The sequence below is a fragment of the Diabrotica undecimpunctata genome, chromosome 9, assembly GCF_040954645.1.
Source record: "Diabrotica undecimpunctata isolate CICGRU chromosome 9, icDiaUnde3, whole genome shotgun sequence".
NCBI lineage: Eukaryota > Metazoa > Arthropoda > Insecta > Coleoptera > Chrysomelidae > Diabrotica > Diabrotica undecimpunctata.
In genome coordinates this window covers 58,574,181-58,597,704 of record NC_092811.1, presented here as the reverse complement: position 1 = coordinate 58,597,704, position 23,524 = coordinate 58,574,181, and positions in this window count along the sequence as shown.

Here is a 23,524-nt window from a genome sequence, read left to right as displayed (position 1 = left end):
AGAAACACGATCATATAAATATCCACCGAAGGATTCGTGAAGCCACTGGTCAATACAATAGGAGAAACACACACCTCCTCATAAATAAAGACGGTAATCTGGCGACGACAGTGAATGAGAAGTTAGTTACCTGGAAAATATATATCGAAGAACTTTTCTGGGACGACCGCGGCAACCTTCCGGAAATAAATTGCATGACAGGGCCGTCAATTCTAGAAAGCGAGGTAAAGGCTGCTTTAAAACAGTCTAAGAATGGTAAGGCTACAGGTCCGGACGAAATACCCGTTAAACTTATTAAGGTGATGAGTGAAGTGAGCACAAAAGAGTTAACTGAACTGTTCAACGCCATATACGATTCAGGTAATATCCCAGATGAATGGCTATTCTCAACATTTGTAACGCTACCAAAAAAACGATCTGCGAAAACATGCGAAGATTTCCGAACTATCAGTCTTATGAGTCATGCACTTAAAATTTTTCTTAAAATCATACATGCCAGGATTTACAAGAAATGCGAAGAAAATGTCGGTGAAATGCAATTCGGATTCCGCAATTCTATGGGTACACGTGAAGCACTTTTCACCTTACAAGTCCTACTTCAGAGATGCCGCGATGTCAGTTGTGATGTCTATATTTGTTTTATTGACTACGCCAAGGCATTTGACCGTTGTCAGCACCAGAAGATGGTCACCGCACTACAAAGAGTAGGATTGGATGAGAAGGACATTCGGATCATCATGAATTTATACTGGAACCAGCGTGCTCAAGTCAAGGTCGAAGACCAACTGACCGACCAAGTGAAGATCATGCGAGGAGTAAGGCAAGGATGTGTGCTATCGCCGACTCTTTTCAATATATACTCTGAGGAGATTTTTAATGAAGCCCTCACAAACCTAGACATGGGAATCCGAGTGAACGGTGAATACATCAATAATATCCGCTACGCCGATGACACTGTGTTACTAGCAACCAGCCTAAACGATCTGCAGGCCTTACTAGACCGAGTGCGAACTGTGAGCGTATCATACGGACTGAACCTTAATATTAAGAAAACTAAATTCATGGTTGTCAGCCGTACAAATTTAGATCCCGGGGCACTAATGGCAGGTAGCGAAGAGATCCAGAGAGTCGACAGATTCACTTACCTCGGAACTACCCTCAACGTACAATGGGACTACGCTCAAGAGATTAGATCCAGAATTGAAATGGCACGGTCTACATTTATTAAGTTGAGATCCTTGCTGTGCTGCAGTGATCTCAGTTTGGGAACCAAGATGCGGATAGTGAGGTGCTACGTTCTTCCAGTATTACTATATGGAGTTGAAGCCTGAACACTGACGCAAGCCACTGAAAAACGAATCGAAGCCTTCGAGATGTGGATATACAGAAGGATACTAAAAATATCTTATGTGGACCATGTCACCAACGTTGAGGTCCTACTGTCGCCGGGCGCTCTCATTCAGTAGCCAATCGGCGCACCGGACACACCTCAACACACAGGAAAAATTGTCCATTGGTTGGAAATAATGATATTTCCAATCTTTCGACAATTTAAATTTCCTATTGGTTCGATGCTTTGGAAAATCCATCTTACTACGTCATAATCCTAAAGACAAAGGATTTTTCTGTATAAAAGAAGGTGGATTTTCTATCATCGGCCAGTTCGAGCTTGCCCTCGTATTTGAAGACTCTAGGTACGGTGTTAATCATCCACCTAGAATCTGCCTTATTATTTCTTACCTTATTTGCTATTGTTGATATTTGTGTGCATTTTTATATTGATTTATTGTTGATTTATATTGCATTTTTGTACGATTTTCTTACGGAAACCTCTACGAGGCTTAGCGTCTGAAAACGTACGCATTTATTTGATACTTGCCATTTTATTGTGCTTATTTTTCTGTTTGAAAATATTGTCTTACGTTAGCATACGCTTGACATATTTTCGTATATATTTACTTGTGTTTCGTGCGGCATTTCTTACGGAAACCTCTACGAGGCTTATCGTTTGAAATACGTACACATTTATTTGATATTTGCCATTTTATTGTGCTATTTTTCTGTTTGAAAAACTACGGTCTCACGTATCATACGTCTGCCCTATTTTTTCTTATATATATATATATATATATATATATATATATATATATATATATATATATATATATATATATATATATATATATATATATATATATATATATATATATTATTTGTGTTGTACGATATTTCTCACGGAAGCCTCTACGAGGACTTAGCGTCTGAAAACGTACCTATTGTTTAAGTCTTACGTACAATACGTCTGACTACTTTCATTACTTGTTATCTTTATGCTATTTTATTATTGCTATTTTCATAACTTGTATCTCTCTTATGTTTCTTCCGTAAGTCAAGGAACATAAGATATATATATATATATATATATATATATATATATATATATATATATATATATATATATATATATATATATATATATACATTCCGGTGTACTTCCTTCCGTAAGTTAAGGAAACACCAAATACATGCCGTTTTATTGTCGCATATATTCCATATATATATATATATATATATATATATATATATATATATATATATATACATATTTGATTGGTGCACACAATCCTTTTTCTATTAATTTTGGACTCTAACCAGTCATATTTTTATTTCTACGACTCTAGTGAGTCGTATTTTACTATTTGTTGCTACTTAGTCTTTCTCGAGCTCATTGACTTGTGATATTTCTCGAAGGAGATCACACACTTGTCTCTTGATACCACATATCTTGTACATTTGCATTCATATCGCAAGAATAAGAAGGTAGGAACATTGTAGACACCCGCACTACCTCCAGGTCCAATTCCCAGGACCGTAAGAAGTCCGCTGAGCCAGATACGGGCCATTCTAGCCCGATCGACGCCTCTCGGCAACACTACAGCGCATGACAAAAGAAAAAGAAGTGCTTAATTTAATTAAACAACGTAAGCTTGAGTACCTCGGCCACGTGATGCGGAACGAAGAAAAATATCGAATTCTTCAACTTGTTATGCAGGGTAAAGTATTTGGCAGAAGAGGACCGGGACGCCGTCGTATCTCGTGGTTGAAAAATCTCCGACAATGGTTTGGGATGACCTCAGCGGAGCTGTTTCGCAGAGCAGTCAACAAAACCATGATAGCCTTGATGATCGCCAACATCCGGACCGGATAAGGCACTGAAGAAGAAGAAGAAGAAGAAGAAATAAGCAACGAGAGGTTGCAGAAGATATCACCACTTCTACTGAAACTCAATAAAATATTTCAAGAAATGGTCATATCAAAAGAGTCACTATGTATAGATGAAACTCTTGTACCATTTAGGGGGCGATTAAGCTTTAAACAATTTATTAAAAACAAACGTCACAAATTTGGAATGAAACTCTATAAGCTATGTCTAGAAAAGGGATACACTTCTCACTTTTTAGTATACTGCGGTCAGGATAAAGTCGAGGGCAAGTCGTCGTCTGCAAATGTTGTCTTCAATCTTGCAGATAAGTTATTGAATGCAGTACGGACTATATATACGGACAACTATTACACAAGTGTAGACTTAGCTCAACAATTATTAGAAAAGAAGACACACCTGGTAGGTACACTTCGATCTAACCGTAAGCACAATCCCCAAAAAGTCATTAAAAAAAAGTTCACATCTGGTATTGTGGTACAGAAGTGGAAGGATAAACGGGACGTCCTTACTCTCAGTACAAAACATACTAGTGAACTCGAGAAAATCAAGTGCGGTAACAAAGAAACTGAAAAACTGTTAGCAGATTATAATAAACACAAAGCCTACATTGATCTCTCAGATCAGATGAAGGCCATGATACTTGTCTTAGACGAGGGGTAAAGTGGTATCGAAAGCTTGACATAGAACTTTTGACTGGAACTGCTCTGGTAAATGCCCATATTGTGTACCTTGAAGTAACTAACAGCAAAATAAGTATCACCCGGTTTAGAGAAATAGTTATATCAAAGCTTCTAAATTTAGAAACCGCAACATTAGAAACTCAAATTCAACCTGTGCAACATGTGCTTACAGATACTGTACGAAACCATCGAGGAAGATGTTCTGCGTGTTATGAAAAACTCCAAAGAGAATTTGGGCGTATTTATGCTCAAGTTAAAACACCCAAAACCAAAATGAGATGTATTCAGTGTAGCAAAAACTATTGCATGTCATGTTTTTTTGACTTACATCAATGTAAAAAATGATTGTTTTCTTTCGAAATACCTATTTCAACTTTTTTTATAGAAAATTATTACTTTTGTGAATTTGTCAGAATAAAGTTTTATTTACGTCTATGTATTACTTCCATATCAAAACACAAACGACTATTATCTCCTATCATATTCATATGTACAAATTTTCAGAGTCCGCATGTACCAGCCGCGTGTAGCCACAATAAAATCTCAGAAATGCAGGCCAAATAGATTTTTAGCTCCTAACAGCCACTATTTATTGTTTCCATATAAAAACTACACAGATGTGACTTGTTTCGGGCACACGCGGCTGATAAATGTATACTGGACCGAGACTCATATGTGTGTAAATCCAATAAATTGTCTGAGACCCAAGGTTGGGTACTCATGGCAGCCAATGTGTTAATATTACAGTTGATATTTACTTTGATATTAAGACATTTTTTATTTGCAGATAATACAAACGATAGTTTTCAAGAAGCTGCTACATCAGCCAGTAATATAAACAAAAGTTTTCAAGATGTAACGTCCATTAGTGAGTATTCTCCATGCAGCGATGAAAACGATTCTGGTGACTCGGAAAATACTGGTAAATATAATAAAGAAAATATCGAGAAGGTTAAGCGTAATTGTTTCTCTACAAATGGAGCAACATTGCAAGATATACAAATTACTGAAGCAGAAACTGAAAATGAAACGATTTCATCACCTAATAAACAAAATATACACGTCACTGCTAATGGCATAGAGCAGACTTTTTTAAAAACAAAGTTGTTTACACTAAAACCAAAAGTATCCAAAAAGCGACCACGTAATCCAGGGGAGTAGAAACGAAAAAAAGCTGCAAAATTAAGGCAAATGGGTCAAGAATATATTTCGCAAATAGGAAAAGTAATGGAAAGGAAAGAAATCAAGCTTGTAGTACTTTTTACAGAGCAGTGTCGTCTGAACTGTACGAACAAGTTCAATATAGAGGATAGAGAAATGTTTTTCAGAAAATTTTATGCTTTGGGTAGGAACGTTAAAAAAAACTTTACTGTTTAAAAGTATTACAATGCAACCAGTAGCTCGTCATCGTTCTAATACAAGATCATCAAAAATTACACCTTCAAATATGGGATAACACGCAATAAAAAGGCAATAACAGTGTGTAAAACTGCCTTTTGCTCTCCATAGGAATCAGCCGAAAAAAAGTTGAAAAACTACAAAATTCACTAAAGCTTGGCCAATGTATACCGTCATCTGATCAACAAGGACGTCATGAAAATCGTCCGCACAAAATAAGTGATGGTGTGATCAACTGCATTGAAAGACATATAGAAAAGGTTCCAGCTGAAAATTCCAACAAGAAACAAAAATGCGTACAAGAAATACCTTTCTCCTCTGCTCAATGTAAATAAACTGTACCAACTGTATATACAAAACTGTAAAGAGCAGAACTTGGATAATGCATATATGGTTAAAGCTTCTTTCTACAGACACATTTTTGAAACTAAGTTCAATTTATCTTTTGCCTATCCGAGAACCGATAATTGTAGTGTATGTGACGTTGGACAGAAGTCGTTAGAACATAGAGAAAACTGGGAATTTGCTTACAAATAGAGGCAGTAATGAAGTTGGAAGTTGTCTGTTGCAGTTTTGCAAATTATTAAAAGAAGAGAATCCTGAAATTGACCATTTGATAATATGGTCGGATTCATGTGCAGGACAAAACAAAAACTTTTTCATTACCTGCTTGTACCAATATTTAATTTTAAATAACTGGTTCAAAATAATTGAACATAAATATCACGAAGTAGGACACAGTTATCTCGATTCTCATCGAGACTTTGGTCGAATTGAGAAAGTGCTTCGGAAGCATCGAAATATTTTTACACCAGACCAATACCGTGGAATCATCACTTCTGCTAGTACTAAAGACAATGTGTATGTAAATATGGAGCATTTCTTTTTTATTTCGAACCACTTCCAGCCATGCTTCATTTAATACAGTTTAATACAAAGTGACAGAGAGAGAGAGAGAGAGAGAGAGTAGAGTGACAAATACAATTTACGAAAAAGATAATCTACGGGATAACGTTAAATGGATTCGAGTAGAAAAATTTGGCTATTATTTTTATAAATCCTGTTTAGATCCGTCTACTCCATATTTGGAACTGGATCTACTTAAGAAAGGTACATCTCAAGTTGAACCTGCAACGATTACATTAAGACAGCTTCCCAGATGTGGGGCAACTGAGAAAATGTCCAATTTAAGAGATCAACTTAAATTTATTGATCCCGACTATAGATGGTTTTATGAAGAGGTTTTAGAGCAAAATCAGAACAACCCTAAGACCAAAAAGTCAAGGAAATCGTGATAGTTTAGTTTAGATTAGTGTTAAAAATGTTTTATAAAGAATAATATTATGTTTAATAAAGAATAACTTACTTTCATATCTGTATAACTCCTTTATTCACAATAAATCATATAAACTTTTTCTTTGTAGGTTAATGGATAAAGGTGTTATGTACACAAAAAAATATTTTTTCAAGAGATTTGTACCTTAAAATATTTCTGAAGCATATCACAGACAATACTTTACAGTCATTTAACTAATAGAGTTTTACCAATTTCAATCTAAAACATAATAGAAAAGTTCCAGATTAAAATGTATTTTATCAATTTACTCAGAACTAAAAAAATGTGACATAACACCTTTATCCACTTATGTCTTCAATTAAAAATGATGTACTGATGACATTTTGTAATATTATTTTAAATGCAATCATATGCCAAGTCACGCATATAGTGGTCGTCTAGAATAAATACGAACTACCTCTAATAGTTTTTTAGTCTAAGAAGTGCAAGAACAGGTCAGTTTATTTATTTTTTCAGTTTTGTATGTATCGATAGAATTCATTTGTTTATTTATCAACAATCTGTCAAAAAAATAAGATTAGTCATCAAAATTTTTCTTAAGTAACAATATGGTGCATGTGATATATTGTTTTAAATCTTATGTATCACACAGTACGGTCTTAGATTTTTGCGCGATTTTGTAATTCAAATATGTAATTAAAATTGCTGGAAGATTAACTTTTTCTTGTTTCCAGGAGCATACTGATTGACAAAAGACCGTTTAAATCATGCCCTACATGCCATATGATGTCATATAAGAAAAATGTCGATGACTGCATAGTATGACAGACGTTAACAAAAAAAAAACAAATGAAACTGTAGTAGAATAAAATTCTATCAGAACGGCAAAAATAAATTAACCTCTTGGATCCTTTCCCATGAAATTTGAAAAATACCAAGGTTCTATATGCAGTCTGCATCTAGAAATGTTTTTCTACATTGCACAATCTGACAAAAATTTTAAAACTTATTGGGTGGCACAAGAAGTATTACTTGCCATATGATTTCATTTAAAATAACTTTATACAATTGCTCGCGTCTGTCATTTTTAACGATTGCTACATGCTACAGCTAATGATTAGCTACATAAAAATTGTTGTTTATAAAACTGTTTGTTGTACGGCGACAACATGGAAATCTTATTGACGACGTACAACGAACTTAAGAGGAAAAATGTATATTAACAATCTTAATTTTTAGGCACTGGTATGTCTTGTAGTTCGTTTGGCGCTAACCGAAATCTTCAGATCACAAAGAACTTGGACCTAGCAAATATTCCTCTTTTAAGCGATGCGCTTTGCAAAGGATATCCAGCAAAAAAAAGGACAAAAATTTCCAGATGGTTATCACTTCGCATGATATGGACTTTCTGCATAACATAGCGCATACGCAGAGTCTTGACAGCTACTGACAGATCACAAAAAACCATAACGGCTTTTCTACTGTAGAAAGAGTGACGATGTAGGTTTCAACTGGTAAAGGTATGTCTTGTAGTTCGTTTGGCGCTAGCAGAAATCTTCAGATCACAAAGAACTTGGACCTAGCAAATATTCCTCTTTTAAGCGATGCGCTTTGCAAAGGATATCCAGCAAAAAAAAAGGACAAAAATTTCCAGATGGTTATCACTTCGCATGATATGGACTTTCTGCATAACATAGCGCATACGCAGAGTCTTGACAGCTACTGACAGATCACAAAAAACCATAACGGCTTTTCTACTGTAGAAAGAGTGACGATGTAGGTTTCAACTGGTAAAGGTATGTCTTGTAGTTCGTTTGGCGCTAGCAAAAATCTTCAGATCACAAAGAACTTGGACCTAGCAAATATTCCTCTTTTAAGCGATGCGCTTTGCAAAGGATATCCAGCAAAAAAAAAGGACAAAAATTTCCAGATGGTTATCACTTCGCATGATATGGACTTTCTGCATAACATAGCGCATACGCAGAGTCTTGACAGCTACTGACAGATCACAAAAAACCATAACGGCTTTTCTACTGTAGAAAGAGTGACGATGTAGGTTTCAACTGGTAAAGGTATGTCTTGTAGTTCGTTTGGCGCTAGCAGAAATCTTCAGATCACAAAGAACTTGGACCTAGCAAATATTCCTCTTTTAAGCGATGCGCTTTGCAAAGGATATCCAGCAAAAAAAAAGGACAAAAATTTCCAGATGGTTATCACTTCGCATGATATGGACTTTCTGCATAACATAGCGCATACGCAGAGTCTTGACAGCTACTGACAGATCACAAAAAACCATAACGGCTTTTCTACTGTAGAAAGAGTGACGATGTAGGTTTCAACTGGTAAAGGTATGTCTTGTAGTTCGTTTGGCGCTAGCAGAAATCTTCAGATCACAAAGAACTTGGACCTAGCAAATATTCCTCTTTTAAGCGATGCGCTTTGCAAAGGATATCCAGCAAAAAAAAAGGACAAAAATTTCCAGATGGTTATCACTTCGCATGATATGGACTTTCTGCATAACATAGCGCATACGCAGAGTCTTGACAGCTACTGACAGATCACAAAAAACCATAACGGCTTTTCTACTGTAGAAAGAGTGACGATGTAGGTTTCAACTGGTAAAGGTATGTCTTGTAGTTCGTTTGGCGCTAGCAAAAATCTTCAGATCACAAAGAACTTGGACCTAGCAAATATTCCTCTTTTAAGCGATGCGCTTTGCAAAGGATATCCAGCAAAAAAAAAGGACAAAAATTTCCAGATGGTTATCACTTAGCATGATATGGACTTTCTGCATAACATAGCGCATACGCAGTCCATCCAATGGCAAATGCTACCTCTACAGCTATTGTTAAATTTATTGAAAATCAAGTTTTTCTTATCTTTGGGGTACCACAAATTTTCGCAGTTGATAATGGGAAACAGTTCGTTTCCAATGATTTCAAAAATTTAATGAATAAATATAAAGTACAAAAAATTTGGTATAATGCGAGATATTTTCCTCAAATAAATCCTACTGAGAGAGTTAACAAAACTATCGTAACAGCTATTCGTTCTTTTATACATGATAATCATAAAGATTGGGACAAAGAAATCTTTAAGATTGCCCAGGCTATTCGCCTAGCCAAACACGAAGTTACACAATTTAGTCCTTCGTTTCTAACTTTTGCCAGAAATATCCCTTTGGACGGTTCCTTCTTTGGTGCAATAGAAGACAAAGCAAGCAAAGTCATTAATATTAATAACAAGCTATTCGACCCAAGACCACTAGAAAATATGTCTTCTATTTTCAAAGAAGTGCAAAAGAGAATACGTCACTCTTATGCGACGAATTCTAGCAGGTATAACCTTCGTAGACGTGATGTCAAATATCACGTTGGTGATAAAGTCTGGAAGAAAAATTTTGTCCTATCAAAAGCTGTCGATGATTTCTCTGCAAAACTAGCGCCAAAATTTGTCCCCTGTATTGTCAATAAAGTTTTGTCTAAATTAGTCTACAATTTAAAGGATCTAGATGGAAATGATCTTGGAAATTTTCATGTCAGGGATATCAAATTAGATGTCACTGATTCTAGTGACGATGAAAATCAGTAATGCATATTAAAAATATATCTTTTGAGTAAAACTTGCAGTTATACTATTATATCTTACCTTTAAGTGTAATTTAAACTTACATATATCTTGTATTGCATATATTTTAAATTATCTTCTTATCTCTTTTGTTAAGCTTATACATATTTTTATTACCTGCGTTAACAAATATCTTCGTTATTTATGGACTTTTCAATAAAATATTTAGTTATGAGAACCTTTGCTAGAAAATTTATCTACTACCTTTCACAAGTTTGATTGTTATTTACTTATCTTTATCTTCGTTTAATAACACATTATCTCTTACCTTTGCAAGTTAGCTACTTGTATTACCTTTATGGTGTTATTAAAACTATTCCGGTAATAACTTATGTCTAATTTTCATACGTAGTGCAAGTGTCTTGTTTTTCCGTTGAGTGGGTTCAAATATGAGATTTGTTCGGACAAGCACATAAAAATTGCCTAGGATGATTTATCTTCGCGGGACTTGAGGTCACTGAAGGAAAACTATTAACAAGGGCGTTAATATTTTCCATTTACCCATTAGGGGTGTTGCGTTAGGCATAATTCTTTATCTTTTGGAGTGAAAGTAATCTTATGCATATATCTTCTTTTATAGAAACCTCTGGTGTAAGATTATGAAGCTTTGAAGTTTTTGATTGCATTTGAATTGTCTTTAACATTTTAAATACATACGTCTATATTTATGCAGTTCTAGTTCCATTTCTTTTGTGTAGATCCCTGGATAGTGTTTAGTGTTATAGCAATTTTATATGATATTACCACAACTTATCTTATCTTTGCTTTGTATTTTCCTTTATCATAAGTAAGCCAAATTTTATGCAGTATCTTTAATGTCTTTTGTGTAGAACTTTGACTTACTAGGTATTGTGAAGAATATACTTATCTTTATCTGACAATCAAAATTACTTGTGTTACTTAATTATCTTGATATTTACCTACCTTTAATTTTTGATACTATTTGGTACAAAAATTACTTTATCTTATACTAGCTTAATGTCAATTTGCTGTTTTATTGACTTGCCTTAGTCCATAAATATGCATATGCAATATGCCGAGAATTCATTCTCATTATCTTCTTACCTTTAATAAACAATGTAATTGTTTCCCGACCATACTGTCTATTGAAGTTTAGTCATAATAAGTTTCTCTGATTTAGTTCACAATGATTGCCCTCATCAATGCATAACTACAATGAATTTTCTTTTTCTTGAGTGTTATATTTTAATGAAATTTTTTTATTGCATTTACAAGGTAGATTTAACCTTATGCATACTACTATTTAGAAATCTGGTGTAGGGTTGTGTCTCTTTGAAATGACAATGGAAAGGTTTTGTTTTTTATACCCTCTTGTATAACTTTGCTCTGTACAATTTTTCTGTATAGATTACTTTATTATTCTAACAGGTGCATAACGTTTGGATTTAAATCAAAGTATATTTATGACTAATTTTTCTTCTTCAGTTCAACTGAGTATAATTTTGTGCAGTTTTCTTTTCATCTTGTGTAAATTTTATACTTAATAGATGTCTAGATTGGTCTTACTAAATTTTTACTTATTTCTTTTATATTTTGATGTTTACCTTATCTTTCTTAACTGCTTATAATGTTCTACTCATAGTATCTCATGCAATATATGCAACTAAAATCTAGATTAGTATTATGATAACTAATATTTGGATTTATATACCTACTGCATTACTGATGATTATGATATCTTATCTTTTATAACTTAATGATTATATGCATATCTAGTGATATTGCTAATATCATAATTACCTTGGTTTAAAATTAGCTTCCCTTAAGAACTAACATTCTTGAAAGAATGTCTTTCTAACGATGTTTATCTCCATGAGTGATAGATACATCGTCCCCATATTAGTTGTTTTTGTATGATATTTATGTAATTACATATATATGGGACCGAACTGTGGTGGAGATGTACATTTATACCACTGGATCTTCCTTTAATGGTAAGGTTGTCTTTAGGGTATGGCGTCGGGGGGTTCATAGTACACAGGACTGTCGTCTCTGAGGAGCGCTTTCGAGGTTTAACCATGGATTATGAGCTACTGCGTTCATACCAACATGATTTCAATCGGCCCAGTGTATAATCGATGTACAGTACCAAAGATTGCGGATAACCCTTAACGTAGCTTTTCTCCCTCTTGGTCTACGACCAATTTTAGTGTGACGAATACTATAATTCGTTGGGATAAAATATTTCCCTGAGTATTAACTCTAAAGCCCTGTTACATGCTGCTACAATGTATAGCACATAAATATTTGCCTCATAATTTTAGTGTGACGAATACTATAATTCGTTGGGATAAAATATTATCCTGAGTATTAACTCTAAAGCCTTGTAAGGAATTGCTATAAGGTATAGCATAGGATTATTTACCTTACAATTTTAGTGTGACGAATACTATAATTCGTTGGGGATGAAATAATACCCAGAGTGCTCACTCTAAAGTCATTTAGTGTATATATTATTACAATACTGTAATACATAGTTTATAATTATGTAGTTAAAATTTTAGTTTAACGGATACTATAATTCGTTGGGTGATAGTCATTTAATTTTTTTGACTTAGGTTAATATAAGTATATTAATTTTTATATCTTATCACAAGTTAACCATTTTCACTTTATTTTGTTTAAATAATAGTACCTAAACTTACAAGTTATTATACCTATATCTAGGTATCTAGATAACTTTATTATTTGGTAAAGATTACCTTTATTATTATTTTGATGATCATAACATTTAATGAGTTTAGTGATGAGAAAAATTTCTCAAGGTACTTTCGAAATTTTTCTACTGGGTGGTGGAAGTGTGTAGCGTTATACCTGCTACATTGCCTGCTTTCTTTCTTATGTTAATATATCTCGTTAATTCTATTCTCCAATTTCCATATCTTCTATCATAATTCATATTCTTCTATATCCTCCATTGTATCTCTTATTTTTCTATATATTTTCTCAGATATAGATTGTATCAGAATTATGTCGTTACTTAATTGATTCATTATTCTCTTTTCATTTTTACTGGTATTTGGTATAAAAACCAGTTGGTGTCCAAATCTATCTTCTATATATATATATATATATATATATATATATATATATATATATATATATATATATATATATTTCAGTATCTACCTTTCCTATTTTCTTAATAATCATCATTTTTATCTTTTACTCAAGTTTCTAAAGAATGAATTTTATTTTCATCTCTATTTCTGTTACTTTGGAACGAGAGGTGCCATCTTTATTCTCTGTTTAGTTTAATGCTAGTGACAAAGACTCCTTTTTGTTGACATTTCCCCCTTCCCGTTCGATACAAAAGTCGATATAATTGCTTTTATTTCTAAAAATGTGGATTTTCTTCATGACTTCTGTAAAAGTATAATAACCAATTGTTGTGTCGTCTCCTGAATTAGGAGTCAACCTCCGGGATACATTTCTCAGGTGCGGGTCAAATTATATTAACATCCAGAAGACCAACCGGCCTGAGAATGGCACTATCATTCCGATAGGAGAGTTGACTCCAGGGCAAGAAAATCCACAACTAACAACATGGCTTGCTAACAACCATAGCAGAAAAGACCAGGATAAAACCTAGGATTTGGTGACAAGCATTTTTCCTTACTATAATGTAACACTGTAGCAAGAAGGCGAATAATTTTTATTTAAATTCAATATAATATTTAAACATGTATTTTTCTGCCCTTTTTGTTTAATATTTTAATAAACATGTGTTAATTTAACTGTGTATTGTTTCTTCTTTTTACTTGTTTGCGTGTGTTGCTCCAGAGTAGGCCATATTCACGTCCTGAGTGAGCTAGCCAGGGAGTGTTTCGTATAACGTCTAATGTAGCAATTTTGCAATTGATACATTAGGGGTTATGACGTTAAAAATTGGTCCCAACGGGAAACGATTTGTCGCTCCAACGTTGTTAGTGATGTTAGTCAGGTTGTAGCAGCAAACTAAGGTTGGCGGTTACAAGTTGACAACAGCAGCTCAACGTTGGGATGTTACAAATTGAGCCTCGAAGGGTTACAAATTGGCACCCAATGAATATTCGTTGGCACGTCATAGATTGACGTCCAATGAATGTTCGTTGGAACGTTACAAGAAGTTAGGATGAAAACCTTGCTTAGAGGAAGATCAAGAAAGAGAACTTACTTAAAGAATTTTTCGGCTTGCTGAAGTCAGGTATCCACTTACAGCTAAATTTCACCGACGCAGTGTATTTGAGTTCTGCGAAAAAAATAATTTGCAGAATCCGTTTAATGAGGGAAAAGGTTTGGCTGGGCGCAAATGGCTCAAGTTATTCCTACTGAGGAACCCAGAGGTTGCCAGAAGGAAGGCGCAACATATGAATCCAGGAAGAGCTGCAAAATTGAATAAGTTTATTGTCGATGATCATTTCCAGAAATTAAAAAATATCATGACCGAACTAGAGGCAGTTGGCAAACTACAACTCATTTATAATATGAAAAGAGTTGTCGTCTGTCTCTTCACAAGTCTCCTCAAGTTTTAGCAAAGAAAGGTGAAAAACGGCTACACTTTGTTGCTCCTGAACATGGGGAAAATGTATCTATCGTGTCATGTGGAAATGTAATTGGGCAGGTTATTCCTCCAATGATCATTTTTAAAGAAAAGCTACACAAGCCAGAATGGGAAGATTATTTGCCACCTGGAACAGCTGTAGAAATGACCGACAAGGGCTCAATGACCACATCGATCTTTATCAAGTGGCTGCATCATTTTGCTAAATACAAACCTGCAGGAGAATTTCTTTTGATTTTTGATGTAGCATCGTCATTTTAGATTCAGATATCTGTGACGTTGCTGAAGGTCACAGTATTAGACTGTACTGCTTGCCTAGCAATACGACTCATGAACTTCAGCCTATGGACAAGTCAGTATTTAAACCATTAAACCATTTGAGTAGTATTGGGACGATGATCTTTGGCAAGGCATGGCCAAAAGCTGCGTCCCCAGTTAATGTCATGTCTGAATTCCGAGCTACTGGGATTTATCCTTTTGATCCAGAATCTATTCCTGACTATGCATTCACTCCTTCCCATCCTTCACAGCGTCCTGATCCAGAAGAAAACATGCAAATGGGTTCCGAACCTGCCGAAGCATCAAAGATTCCAACAGTTTCCGAACAAAGGAGTTCCCGAAAAAGGAGACAATCCAGCAGTTCTAGTTCTTCGGAAAGTGAGCTATTTTCTGTGAGAGATAGTTCATGTGATGTCAGTCTTAATGGCGATGATGACGATAGCGACAACCATGACGATAGCGACAACCATGACGATCTAGACGGAAAGCACTAAACTATCAGGCGCAAGTAGTAACTAAGGAACTATTCGCTGAAAGACAAAAGCAGCAGAGTGCTAAAGTAAATAATACCTCTAAGGAGGTTTCAGTTGGAAAAAGGAAGATAATTCCGGTGAAACAAAAATATCTGGAGAAATCTAGTAATGAAAACAACGGTTCTGCTCCAAGCTGCAGTGGAACATCAGAAACTGTTAACTGGTTTTGTCATTTATGCTGTGAAGACAGAACAGCTGACATGAGACTTTGCAAAAAATATGTTCATGAAGAATGTGTATGGTTGACATCCAAAGACAAAGTGCCGAATTTCGTATGTCCATGGTGTGAAAAGTGATAGTATATCATTTGTTAATTATATTAATGTTCAATAAATATTTAGTAAATCTTGTCATTGGTTTTATTGCCATTAACATGCTTCGTACATTAAAGTTTTGGGGTGGGCCATATTACTAATTACGAAATAATTTTTTTTGTATTTTATTTTTATATTACTAGAACTGAAGCATGTTACACATTTTTTCCCGACCTCCTATCTCCTAAGTATATTAAATAAAAAGGTAATAATTGTTAGATGGGCCTTATTTGGTGAACGTACCTTACTACTAATTCTACTACTATTACGTCTACTACTACTTTATTATTTGCGTCTTTTATTGTCAAATTTTGCAATTTTCGTTCTTTGATTGCTTGTATTAGGGCTTTAGTTTTGTCTACGTTGACTGCTAGCCTTATTTCTTTCCCATTTTCTACAAGTCCCACATAAAGTTCGGTGATGTTCTGTGATGGTGTACCATATTCTCGCATAATTAAGTATATTTTATCTCTTTCTATCAGGTTTCCACGCTTTTATTAATATTTGTTTTACGTTGAATAACTGATCAATAGTAGACTGTCTTGGTCTGAATCCAGGATGGTATTCTCATAGGATTTCCTCTGTAAAGAGACTTAGTCTCCTGTTTATGATCCACGTTAACACCTTACAGCTCACACAGAGTAACAATATGCCTCTATAGTCTTTGTAGCTGAATTTTTCTCTCTTTTGTAGCTGAATTAATGTTGAAATAAATTGTAGTTTTCGAACAGCAATAATTATATTTTTACAAAAGAAAACGGAATATGGCGAAGACGATACAACTCTGAACTATACAAAATATACCAGGATCCGGATATTATAACATTCATCAAAATAGGACGGCTGCGTTGGATAGGACATGTAGAAAGAATGGAAGAAGGCGAAATACCAAACAAAATATTTAAACAGATGCCAGTAGCAAAAAGAACAAGAGGAAGACCGAAACTGAGATACTTAGAACAAATAGAAAATGATATAACAACCTTAAAAATAAAAAACTGGAGAAAAAAAGCACGAAACAGATCGGAATGGAGAAGAATCCTAGAACAGGCCAAGACCCAAAAAGGGTTGTCGAGCCAGTGATGATGATGATGATAATTATATTTTTATTGTTAATCAATATATATTTTTATCTAATTATATGTAATTTATATAAATCGTAATTGTAATTTTTAAGTTTAAAAGTTTAAAATTACCAATTAAGAAGTTATAAGTACCTATTTTTTCCTTATTGCACGTCTCCTAAAGTAAAGTAGAATAACTAAAAAAGACATAATGAAAGGCATAGCTGCTGATGTGAAGTGATGATGAGAATTAACAAAAAAATAAATCTGTAAGTAATTATTACTCTAAAATAACCAGCATCGAAAAAATCTTAATTGAGATAGGCCATGGAATAAGCTTTCCTTCTTGTGGGTGGTTAGTCATTACCACCAAGAAATCAGAAATAAACAAAGATATATAAACTAACTTTTGCACTAAATTGATTAATAATGATATCTTTAAAATACAATTTTAGAGAAAATAAGATTGTTTAAACCATGTTTAACGTCTTGACCGCAAATGTACTATTGGTAGAACATAACATTTGAATTATCGTAGCGCCTCCTAAAAATAATGTTTTAAGTTTATATCCATATGTGGCACTCTATTGGAATAATTTGAAACTACGAAACCGACAGCACGTGCACAATTTCATTTATTTTGCGACAATGGCACAAAGCAGTCGTACTACCTTCAAATATTTATTTAATCATAAATAATTTGCACCGGCGATCCTAACTAACAGATTATAAGACGACTTCATATATTAAGATGAAGAATATATAACATCGGAGGAGTCTGAGTTTCAGTTCTAAATTCAAATTTTGTGATTTGAACAGCTTGGATATTTGGATGAACGCTGCTCTTGCTTTTTATATTCGAGCTTTTATTTCTTGGGAGTGGTCCCACTGCTCATTTAATGTAGTGCCAAGCTACGTGTATTTTGGCATACGTTATACTACTTTTTGGTTGATGGTAAACTGTACCCTCTCAATTATTTCTTTGCTGGTTATCATGACTTTAGTTTTAGAAGTGTTAATTTTTAGTCCATATTTGATACTAACGTCTAAGTGACTATTGTTCTATAAAGGTGACAACTGTATTCTTTATTAACCACGTAAGTAGATGAACAACACGGCCATGACTATCAGCATAGAGAAAACAATGTGTTAGAGAGAGACGTCGCATTTCGTGACGTACTGGCGACGTCCGAGCGTGGTGCGCGATCCTATTTTTAGGTGGGTCGTACGGTGCGCGAACCAGATGTGCGGTCGGTACCTTAATTTTTCACGCGATGCATCGGGATCCCGTAGATATGAAGGGCGCGACAGACCATTTGAATTTTGGAATTTAAATAAAACAACAAGATAAACAATATAATTTTTTTATTAAAAGAACTATCACTTAGAAAGAACACAGCATTCTTTATTCGTATATAATTACAATTTTGTTTAACAACCTTCATTATTTCAACCTTCAGTATCAATTTTATTCTGACAGTGTGTGTTAGTGTAACTAGATTGCAAGGCAAGTTTGAGATTTTTTAAAATTAAATAATTGTGACCTAATGCAAGCATTTTGAATGTTAAATAATTTCTGTTTTACTTTTTATTTTCCTCTTAATTATTCTGTATTAAATATTTTAAGATTTTTATTTTAAATACAACTAGATATTTTCTGCTCTGCTGTTTATAACATTCTGAGATTTAATAAAAATTCATCATCTGTAGTTACAGTAAATAACTGTCTACAAAAAAGACGCTAGCATTTTGAATTTTTTTTTTACTTTTTCTTTTTTGAATTAGATGTTGTTTGCTGTTTATAACATTCCGAGATAAAAATTCATCATCTGTAGTTGCAATAACTGTGTACAAAAAAGAAGTTAGCATTTTGAAGTAGTATTTTCTTTTTACTTTTTTATGTTCTCGTAATTATTCTATGCCAAATTTTTAAGATTTTTTTAAGACGATAGCATTTTGTCTTTTTTTACTTTTTATGTTTTTCGTAATTATTCTGTGCCAAAATCACGATTTATTCTTTTTTGAATTAAACGTTGTTTGCTTTGCTGTTTATAACATTCCGAGATTTAATAAAAAATTTAGCATCTGTAGTTGCAATAACTGTCTACAAAAAAGACGACAGCATTTTGTCTTTTTTTACTTTTTATGTTTTTCGTAATTATTCTGTGTCAAAATCAAGATTTATTCTTTTTTTGAATTAGATGTTGTTTGCTCTGCTGTTTATAACATTCCGAGATTTGATAAAAATTCAGCATCTGTAGTTGCAATAACTGTCTACAAAAAAGACGTTAGCATTTTGTCTTTTTACTTTTATGTTTTTTGTATTCTATATAAAAATCAATTCAGCATCTGTAGTTGCATTAAATAATTGTCAATTATGTTTGTTTTACTGTTCATTTTTCCTCTTTTCATGTTATAAATCTTTTTCCGGTGTTTCTCTTTTGATTTTGCAACTTTTCTGCTTTGCTAGTGCATTATTCTTTTATTTCAGATTAGCATTTTGTCTTTTTACTTTTATGTTTTTTGTATTCTATGTAAAAATCAATTCAGCATCTGTAGTTGCATTAAATAATTGCCAATTATGTTTGTTTTACTGTTCATTTTTCTCTTTTGATTTTGCAACTTTTCTGCTTTGCTAATATATTATTCTTTTATTTCAGATGGATTTAACTAAGATTAATTCAGCATCTATCGTTGCAGCCAGAAAACCGATAAGAAAATTAAAAGACTTGCCGATAGACATCCCGCAACCGATAAAGGAGGCAAAAATTGTCAAAACTAAATTTGGTACATCTGTACTACTCGACATAGGCGACGAGGTGGTGTTTTTGCCGGAACGGGTAACAGAAGTATACCTACCAGCAGTGCCAGAGTTTGGTTCTGGAAAATACTCATTAGTATATCAGGGCCAGGTGGAGTTGGGAGGAAAATGCCAGCCTATGTCAAGCTTTAAAATAATCTAGAGCGTCAAAAGAAAGAGAGAGAGGTAAGCAAGCATTATGGATATTGTTAAACAATGTGAAAATTTATTGTTATTCATCAAAAGTCAGAAAGATAGTTTTTGATAAATTTACAGCTAAAGACGAAGAAGTTTGGTTGAAACGCACAACGAAACAAATTAAAACTTGCAATAAAGTAATAAAAAAACGCAATTTGCCTATAGGTACAATTAGAAAACTGCAAACGCATGTCGGACATTTTAAACAAAGTATTTTAAATAGACATGTAGGTATGGGACTAGACAATAAACTAAAAACAATAGTTAAATGGGAAAATGTTGTTTCCGCGTTCAATAGTCGAATTAAAACTGGAGTTATAATTAATTTATATCATAAGGACCTAGCATATTTCCTAAATGATTGTTATATTATTTTTAAAAATAAAATCAGAAAAATTTTAAAAGCAGATAAAGTTGTTAAAGTTAATGTTTGTTTTTGCGGAGAATTTATTAAAAAATCTGGGGAGGAGGAAATTTTAACTTTTAATTATTTTAATACAAAAAATGCTATATTAGACATATCTACTGATACAGAACGATGGTTTTTTGAGAATGTTAAAGATAAAATAAATAATAAGTTATCCGAATTTCAGGAAAATGACTAGGGTTTTGCATTAAATAAAATTGTATCTTTAGAAGTAAATATTAATCGATATGAAATTGAAAATGGTTCATCTTATATTAAACTCCCAGAGTCTATTCAAAAAAAGCGTGCTTGTATTAATGTAAAAAATTCAGATCAGGCATGTTTTTATTGGGCAATAGTTAGTGCCCTTTATCCGGCTAAACTAAATAAAGAACGTACGTCCTCATATCCATGGTACAGTACAGTATTAAAAACAGAAGACTTAGAAGCACCAATGCCGTTACATCAAATTTCAAAATTTGAAAAATTAAATAATGTTTCCGTCAATGTATATGCTTTAGAATTGATAGAAAATAATGAAAAGTCATTTTTTGCAGTATATCCAGCAAGATTAACTAAAAAAGTAGTTGCCAAACATGTAAATCTTCTTTTAATTCAAAATCAGTATTTTCCTAAATTAAACGATTATGAAGCACCTTCAGTAGATAATGATAATTCTGAAATTAAGTACCACTACTGTCACATTACGAACTTGTCTAGATTAATTTCTAGACAAGTAAATAAAAGAAAGACCAAATTATTTCTTTGTAATAGATGCTTAAATTATTTTTCAACTGAAGGGAAATTATCTGAACATGAAAAAATGTGTGCAGATATTAATAATTGTAAAATGTCATTTCCTAAATATGAAGCTGTTAGTTTTAAAAATTATACTTATAAACAAACAACGCCATTTGTTATATATGCAGATTTTGAGTGCATGCTAAAAAAAGTTACAGATCACCAAACATCTCATTCTACTAAAAAATATCAAAAACATATTCCGTATAGTGCCGGATACTATGTAAAATGTAGTTATGATGAAAAATTGTCTTTTTATAAGAGCTATAGAGGCATTGACTGCATGGATTGGTTTGCTAATGAAATGCCAAATTTAGCTCAAAGTATTTATTCAAAAATGAAGACAATTATACCAATGGAGGAAAAACCACGTACTTGTGGGGCTACAGTGTGTCACATATGCGAAAAATGTTTTTCTCCTACAGATATCGTTGTCAGAGATCACGATCATTTTACAGGAGCGTTCAGAAATTTCGCCCACCAGGCATGTAATTTAAATTTTAAAAAAATCTTTGTCGTCCCCCTGATTTTTCACAATCTGAGTGGCTATGATAGTCATTTTATAATTTCAGAATTAAGTAAAAAAGGAGATATTAGTCTACTACCAGTCAATAAATAAAAATACATTTCATTTACACTTAAAGATGCAGTTAGTAACATAAAATTTCGATTTATTGATTCATTAAGATTTTTAGGGACCTCTTTAGATGAGTTAGCATCAACATTAGATAAAAATGGCTTTATAATTTGCAAACGAGAATTTGGCAATTTAAGTGACGAAAAATTTAAATTAATAACTAAAAAAGGGGTTTTTTGTTATGATTTTATTGATTGTTGGGAAAAATTAAACATTACCGATTTACCTCCGATAGAGGCATTTTATAATAAACTAAACGATAAGGGTCTTGCAGATGAACAGTATGCTCATGCTAAAACAGTTTGGGATGAATTTAGCATTGCTAATTTAGGTCAATATTCAGATTTGTACTTAAAGACTGATATTTTGCTGTTGGCAGATGTTTTTGAAAATTTTCGAAAAAAATGCACAATAACTTATGGTTTAGATCCAGCGTGGTACTACACAATGCCAGGTTATTCTTGGGATTGTATGTTGAAATACGTAAGGTGTAAACTAGAGTTATTGCGTGACGTTGACATGATAATGTTTATTGAGATAGCAATTCGTGGATGAATTTCAGTATGTAGCGGTAGAATGTCAAAAGCTAATAATAAGTACATGCCTAAATATGATCCTACAAAGCCCTCAAAGTACTTAATGTATTTTTACGTCAATAATTTATATGGGTGGGCAATGGGAGAGCCATTGCCCTACGAAGGGTTCGAATGGATGGATGACAAAGACTTTGATGTTATGTCTACCAGATGACTCTCCCGTAGGGTACATGTTACAAGTTGACTTGGAATATCCTCGCAAATTACATGATCTGCACTCAGATTTTCCATTCGCTGCTGAACACCGTAAAGCTGCGGGTTCAAATCATTCGAAACTAATGACAACACTTTATAATAAAAAAGAATATATCGTTCATTATAGAAATTTAAAACAAATGTTGGCTAATGGATTAGTTTTAAAAAAGATTCACAAAATTTTAAAATTTAAACAGTCTGCCTGGCTGCGGCCCTACATCGAATTAAATACTCAACTACGAGCTACAGCTACGAACGATTTAAAAAAAAACCTGTATAAGTTGGCCAATAATAGCATATTTGGTAAGACTATGGAGAACATCCGGAAACATCGAATAGTAAAACTAGTCAGATCATGGAATGGACGGTATGGTGCTAAAAATTTAATTTATAGTGTACGGTTTCACAGCAGAAAAATATTTAATGAAAATTTAGTAGCTATAGAACTGATTAAATCAGATCTAGTTTTTAATAAACCTTTATACATTGGCATGACTGTTTTAGATATATCAAAGTTATGTATGTACCAATTTCATTACGACTATATGCTCCCAAAATTAGGCGCTGATAAATGTAATGTAATGTATATGGATACTGATAGTTTTATTTATGAACTATACTGTGATGATGCATATGAGGAAGTAATAAAATCAGATCTATCAAAATTTGATACATCTGATTACGCTGCAGATAATATCTATAATATTCCTCGCGTAAATAAAAAAGTTTTGGGAGTAATGAAAGATGAAAATAAAGGGGAAATTATGACAAAGTTTGTGGGATTACGTTCAAAAATGTATACTTTTAAAGTTCAATCAGGCCGAGTTAGTAAAAAAGCAAAAGGAACTAAACATAATCTAGTAAAAAATGTGATAAAATTCAATGATTATGTAAACTGTTTAAATCATTTTA